Source organism: Gopherus evgoodei, chromosome 4 (assembly GCF_007399415.2).
Source record: "Gopherus evgoodei ecotype Sinaloan lineage chromosome 4, rGopEvg1_v1.p, whole genome shotgun sequence".
Taxonomy (NCBI): domain Eukaryota; kingdom Metazoa; phylum Chordata; order Testudines; family Testudinidae; genus Gopherus; species Gopherus evgoodei.
The window spans coordinates 18,327,830-18,334,262 of NC_044325.1; the positions used below are offsets into that span (position 1 = coordinate 18,327,830).

The 6,433-nt window shown below is 44.3% G+C and overlaps 1 long non-coding RNA gene across 1 annotated transcript; it reads left to right on the forward strand.

Annotated features, from left to right (window-relative positions):
* Positions 1-2,089: 2,089 nt before the first annotated feature.
* On the forward strand, positions 2,090-6,129 carry LOC115649722. The gene is made up of 3 exons (XR_003999895.1): positions 2,090-2,158; positions 4,789-5,034; positions 5,765-6,129. It is a non-coding gene; the product is annotated as an uncharacterized LOC115649722 (long non-coding RNA).
* The last annotated feature ends 304 nt before the right edge of the window (positions 6,130-6,433 follow it).

Sequence of the window (6,433 nt, forward strand, 5' to 3'; positions counted from 1 at the left end):
AACAATGAATGATGCAATCTGAAGCTGGTATTGCGTCATACATGATATGAATTGCATCATGTTATTCTTGGAAGTCATGGATGATGCAATCATAACGAAGCTTACATCACTCTGCTGAACAAATTGCCCTATATCAGCTCTAGAAATCATACAGTGTCGTGCTCAGTAATTTGTCAGTGTTTGATTTTGCAAAGGGACACATTTCTGTTTAGCCAAAGTGAGCAGAGATGCCTCGTACTTGTGTGAACAGTGCAGATAACTTCTGCTATGTTTGTGGTGAAGTGACTTTTGCATCACAAAAGCGCAGTATAACCACTATGGTTAAGAGAGCTTATCACCTTTATTTTGGCTGCAAAATTGGAGATCAGGACAAGAGGTGGGCCCCGCACATATGCTGCAACACTTGTGCAACAAATCTTCGCCAGTGATTGAACAGGAAAAGGAAATCTATACCTTTTGCAGTGCCAATGATTTGGAGAGAGCCAACAGATCATCCCAGCAATTTTTACTTCTGCATGGTGCCTCCAGTTGGGAAAGGTGTGTCAAAGAAGAAAAAGTGAACTGTGCATTATCCAAACATTACTGGGCGTATAGCTGATGGATCCCACGGAGAAGGACTGCCGGTTCCTGATGCACCAGAATCATTCTCACTTGAGTCAGACGAGGAGGAGGATGAAACTTCTGGTCCTGAACCATCAGTGTCACAGGACCCACATTTTCTCCCATCCTCCTCCTCTGAACCACACCTCATAACACCAGGTGAACTGAATGACCTTGTCAGGGATTTGGAACTACCCAAGAGTAAGGCAGAGCTGTTGGGCTCCAGACTACAGCAGTGGAATCTCCTGGCAGGCTATCAGGGCAAATGGAGCCCATCAATGCTTGCAGACTATTGCTGGACAGTGACAAGAGATGCTCCATTTAATGAATACAAGAGACAAGCCAAGAAGCGCTGAGTAGACACTGAATAGGACTAAACTATGTACATAATAGTTTTTTGCCTTTTGTTTCATAATAAATTTTATTTATATAACCCTTTTGCTGATTTTTAAAGTGTTACATAAACAGGACAGGTGAAGTATTGTCATGTAAAGCAACCATAAACACATGAAAAGACCTAGGTTTACAATTTATGATTAAAACTCTACTATCTACACAGTATACAGAGACATAAAATGTAAAAACTTAAATATCTTAGAAACAGTAGCCATTCAGTTGTTTTAATTGTCATATTTGAATTCAGCACATCAAAATACATAATAAATATCACATTTTATCCCTGAAGCAGACGACTTCTCAAAAATTGTAGACCAGTGTAATCTCTGTTAAAGAAATAAACCCTCTTGACTGAGACTGGGCGGGGCAATACATGTCTTTGAGCTGGCTTGCTGACACTCACAGCTGTAGCCGAGTATCAGAAAAATCGCATACCCTCCCTGCTATGTGACCAACTGGGAAAGGAGAGAGGAAGCCACCAAAACTGCCTCTGACTCACTCTCCAACACTGCCCAAGCACCCAGGAAAGTGGCAGGTGATCGAGGCCGTGTTCAAAGCCTGGCTGTCATACCATTCACTGTGTTATACATACTGCAGTGTGCTAACAGGGCAACAAAAGGGCCCCCACACCACACCAGTTTAGCTGCTATGTAGCAGTTCTTCTAACAGGGACTTGGGGCCAGCCGGAACAAGGCTAAGGGTGTGTATACATTGGAGTTGGTATGGCAGACATACCAACGCTAGCTCTGATTGAGCTTGAGTGCTAAAAAGAAAAGAAGTGTAGCTGTGGCAGTGCAAGCCCTGGGATGGGCTAGCCACCCCGATTATGATCCCATTCAAGATGCAAGTTTGGATATGTCCACTTGAGCTGAAAATTACACTTTCCAGCACCAGTGTAGACATGACCTAAGTTGGCAAGATAGAGTCAGAGATGGAGGACTTCATCCAGAAGCTATCAGAAAATATCCATGAGAAAAAATGTTATTTCTCAGAAAATATTTTTGTCTTTGGTGGAGCTGGGTGAGAGAGTCAAACCAGCCTCGTTTATTTTAACAAAAGTGTTATGGATTTTCAGGAATTTTCTTTTCTTTCTTTCTGATGCTGAGAAGGATGCAAAGCCCAGGAGTAGCCTTCCAAGGTTTGGTGCTGAGAATCTGCCAGGGTAAGTAAGCCACACTGTCTAGGAAACTCACGTTCTATTCTCACAACTTGAAAGAAAACCCTGGGGTGGCTGCATGTCTGTCTAATGTTTGATGGGAAGGGAATTCATTCACCCCATTCTACTTCAGGCCAGGCTGGAATCCCCAAGTACAAGTTTTCAGCTGACATGTTTTGCATGAAAGTGATTAGATTCCAGGAGGTGGGGTGTATGAGAGGATCTCACCAGGTCATTCCTAATAGGAAGTCACTTTTTATTTACATTATTTGACTGGTGACATTTAAGATGCTTGTCCTAAATTTTAAACTGAGGAAAAGATCAGACCATACAGGGCTTTAGCATGAATGGAAGGAAAATCTTGACGCTGAATATTTGTGTGTTGTCTTAAACTTGAAACTCCTTGGTCAGACCTCTTCACCAGTGGAAATGAAACAACATTCAGTTGCCTGTCTCCTAGGCTCATTACTGTCTGTCAGTTCTGACCATTATATCCATTTAAAATACCACAGGGAGAAGTTATTGGACTTCTTCTGATATACTGTTCCTCGAAAAGTCAATCAAAAAACAATCTAAGGCACTTAAAGCTTTTTACTGCTTTGCCGAAGACCATCTCCCAGTATCTGCTAATCTGCACAATCTGCTCCGATGGCAACAAGATTTTTAAGGGCAAGCAGAAGAGATTACCTATCTGTTTATAAATTGTAATAATGGCTCACTTTCAGCTGGATGTGGGAGTCTGAGTGGGTAATGCAACAAATGCAATTACACCTGTTTCCATAGCACCGCTGGCTGCTCCATGTTAGGAAAACCAATTGAGAATGTGTTCATTTGGGTTGTATCGTAAAATCTGGGAAGAGTTGCTGACTGGGAGGGAATAATTTCATCTGATCATTGATCGGCCAGATGAACTGCGGTTCTCAGGCTGCAGACAACGGAGGGAGGGTATTTTATTTAGACAGCAGCACGTGGCGCAGAACGTGTGGTGAGGGCAAGACTTGCTCTAAGTGCTACTGATGGGTCCAAAAGACCCCAGAGCCTTGTAAAAACTCTTTCACGAACAGAACACTAGAAAAATGGACACAGAGCCCCATTGTAACGTTTCCTAAGCCCAACATTAGAGACTTTTGCTGTGATATTTAATATCCAATATTTTAAAATGATTATTTGTATTATAGTAGGGCCTAGAGACCCTTGCTGAGATCAGTCCCACTGCACTAGGCACTGTACGAACACATCTTTTCTCCAGAGAGCTTTCAGCCCAAGAGAGAAAACAGACAAAAGGTGGAGGGGAAACAGGTGCAGAGAGTTGACATGACTTGCCCAGGGTCACCCAGCTGGCCAGTGGACAGGGCTGTCCACTTATATACAGTCTCTTGCCTCTGGGACACTCCAAGATCTTTAATGAAACAGTTGCTTATTGGCATGCACAGAGCACTTTGAACCATAGCTGTCATAGAGCTTTGCGAAAATAGATAAGCATCTTCCCCATTTTACATGGGGGAGAAACTGAGGCACGCAGTGATTCAGTGAGCAGCACAAAGTTGCACAGCAAATTCAAGGGACAGATCAGAGCTCACCGGACTTCTACACCTGTGCTTTAACCACAAAACATCTCTTAACATTACCCCCCCTCCCTGCCCCACAGAGCGGTGGAAGCTCCCTAAAAGTGGGAGGGGGAAGGTGTGGAGCCCAAACCATGTCCCCACTCCTTGCACTGCGCCTTCTCCCCAAGGCTCACACCATCCTTCCTCCCCAAACTCTGCCCTCACACCACCCCTTCTCCCTGAGCTCCGGCACTCGTGCTGCCCCTTCCCCCAAGCCTCCACTCCTGGTCGCTGCTCTCTGCCCCTTCCCCCCATTGCTTGCCCTTATGGCCGATAAAAAGTGGGAGGGCATAAAAGCCATGGCCCTGGGTCCCCACCTCTTCCGGCACCCCTGACTCCCCAAACAAATTCTGTGTGTTATTTTCAGGGAATTTAGTGCCCAGGGAAAGGGCTGGATGGACAGGAACAGACACTGAAATCCCCCTGTTTATCCACAGATCAGGCACAGCACAGGCAGTGGCACCACTCCTGGAATGTGCTTTAACACTGACTTCTTAGGCGCTCCTCCAATGGTCTCTGTGCTCATTCGGTTCCTGTCCTTTTGCTGAGGTCAGAGACCTCCACCTTTCTCTGAACTAGCGAATAAGGGAGCCAGTTAGTATAAATTATGAGGTGATGTATTTTCATGCATAAATCAGGTAGTTTTTTTGCATTGGACATGATCCCGCGTGCAGTGAAATGAATGGCAGCTTTAGCAGTGACTTCCATGGGAGCATAATTGGACTTGTAGGTCCAGTTCCCCGGTTAGGATAAATTGCCATCACTCCACTAACTTCAACGGAGTGGACAGAGCTACAGTGATTGATCCCAGCTGCGGATGTGGCTCAGGGAGTCCAGTTCTGATGATGGTACAGTGAAGCACTGTACAAGTTAGTATAGAAGAGGGGCGGCTCGTCAGACCAGGCAAGGGAGGCACAGCCTAAGCTGCAAAATCCATTTAGCATCTTTTTCATTTAATTGGTAAATGTACCCAGATTTAAGGACAAATTGTGATTTGCTTTAAATGTCACAACTCTCTCTCCCGGGTAGTGAGACACAACACCAGAGGGGTCGATGAATGTAGTGCTGCTGAGGCTCAGATCTTGCTAATACTGCCTCACAGAGCTGCCGTGCTACAATGGCAATTGGCCGCACCCAGAAGTCACTTTATAAGGGTGTTACTTGCAAGCGCGGGGTTGCCATGAGATGTGCCCTCCCCGCCTGCCGCCGTTCCATGAAGCAGCAGTGGTGGCTCCATCTCCTGGGTTTGCCTGCTGCTTCTTCACTATAAATAAGGTAAGATTTTAATGGGTATTAAATTATATGATGGGCGGGATGGAAATAACTATTTTGTGATTTGTGCCTCAGGTGTCAAAAATGTCATGACCCACCCCTGGTATGCAACCAAGGATTGCTCCTTGCTAAGGAGCCCTATACAGTTCCCCTCACCTTAGCATTGGAGCACCTCAGAGTCTTTAGCATATTTATGATCACAGCCCCTGTGAGGTTGGGAAGTGCCATGGTGCCCATTTTACAGATGGAGAACTGAGGCACAGAGGCTTACCCAAGGTCAGGCAGGCAGTCTGTGGCAGAACAGGGAACTGATCCTTCATCTCCCAAGGCCCAGGCAAGTGCCATAACCCTTGGGCCTTCCTTCCAGACTACACAAACTGCTCACAGGGGCCATTCTGAGTACATGTGAAAAGGTGGCAAATAAATCCCACCTGGCAAATAAATCCTGCCTGGCAAATAAATCCCATTGCTTTGTGTAATGGAGTAAAGTCTAGTCACTGTAATGCTTTAACTGTGTGGTTACACATGTCGGTTGAACTGCTAACTGCTGCATTTTCAATGAAAAACTCAAATCGTGTAAAAATTGTAAAGTGACTCATAAAATGACTAACATAACATCTATATAGACTTTGGGAGATGTCCTCTACCCTTTTCATATCAAATCATGGATTAATTCATCAGCTTGATAAAATAAAAAGTAATTAATATATTTCTCTCATGTATCTCCTTGCAGTCAAAATGATAAGAGATGTGGCTTGGAAGCCTGAATTTGATGAAGATGATTTAAAAAGAAAGAAACTTTAATTAAAGTCTACAAAGGTCATTGAGTCCTAACATCAGATAATGGTGAGATTATAAAACAGATGGCAAATGTCCCCAAGAAGAACAGAAGCAGCGGCCTGGAAGAAAGAAAAACGATACTGTTAACAAAGTGAAACTACACTTATCAGAAGTACTGCATTATGCCTGAAGTCTAAGTGGGAAGGAAGAAATGGCCAGGCCCTCTTGGTCTGTAAAACTTGTGGGTTTTTTCCTACTATCATTAAAACCCCAAAACAAACAAAGTAAGAAACCTTGGGTGAACAAAGCAGTGTAATAGACACATTTGTATTTGACTCAAATATGTTATTTATTTGTATTGTGGTAGGGTCTAGCGGCTCTGTTCAGGAATCAGAGCCTCATTGCGAGAGGTGCTGCATGCAGATATAGTAAACAAAGAAAAAGACAGTCTCTGTTCCAAAGAGCTTAAGGGCTAATCGTACGATGAAGGACAACAAATGGAGTAAAACAAACGGGAGCGGGGTGTGGGGTGGGGAATGGCAAGGTAGCACTTAAATGATCCTGTTTCATACAATAAGTAGAGGTCACAGCCCATGTGCTGCATAGCTATAGTCGTGCTTTG